Raw genomic sequence first — 988 nt, 5'->3', positions numbered from 1 at the left:
TCCATATATGTACCTTGACTTAGACCTAATAGTCGTCTTAATCTATCTCTATAGATCTTGACTCCTAAGATGTAAGTGGCTTCGCCCAAGTCCTTCATAGAAAAACAACTTTCTAACCAATTCTTAATAGACTGTAAGGTAGGTATGTCATTGCCCATGATAAGTATGTCATCCACATATAGTACCAAGAATGTGATTGTGCTCCTACTAACTTTCTTGTAAACATATGGCTCATCTTCATTTTTGATAAAACCAAACTCTTTGATTGCATCGTTAAAACGAAGATTCCAACTTCGAGAAGCTTGCTTTAATCCATAAATGGATCTTTGTAACTTACATATCTTTCCCGCATCCTTTGGATTGACATAACCTTCAAGTTGTGTCATGTACACATCCTCTTCAAGTTTCTCGTTAAGGAAAGCTGTTTTGACATCCATATGCCAGATTTCATAATCATGAATTGCAACTATGGCGAGCAAGATCCTGATGGATTTAAACATAGCTACAGGAGAAAAAGTTTCATCATAGTCAACACCATGAATTTGACGAAAACCTTTAGCGACTAATCGCCCCTTGTATGTTTGTACATTACCATCCATGTCCGTTTTCTTTTTGAAAACCCACTTGCACCCTATAGGTTTAACCCCTTCGGGTGGGTCAACCAAAGTCTATACTTGGTTTTCATACATGGAATCCATCTCAGATCTCATGGCCTCGAGCCATTTCTCAGAGTCTGGGCTCGCCACCACTTCTTGATAAGTCATAAGCTCATCTTGATCTATAAGAAGAATGTCACCATGCATTATAATGAGAAATCCATATCTCTCAAGTGCATGGCATTCTCTTAAAGATCTACGCGGTGGTTGTGTTTCTACAGTAGTTACTTGTTCCTCAATTTCTTGTGGAATTTGCTGTTGTTCTATCTCTGGTTCAGTAGTATCTTATAATTGTCGAATTTCTTCAAGTTCAATCTTTCTCCCACTTCCTT

Source organism: Gossypium hirsutum, chromosome A13 (assembly GCF_007990345.1).
Source record: "Gossypium hirsutum isolate 1008001.06 chromosome A13, Gossypium_hirsutum_v2.1, whole genome shotgun sequence".
Classification (NCBI taxonomy): Eukaryota; Viridiplantae; Streptophyta; class Magnoliopsida; order Malvales; family Malvaceae; genus Gossypium; species Gossypium hirsutum.
The sequence above is the reverse complement of the archived record's forward strand: the minus strand, read 5'-3'. Positions refer to the sequence as shown.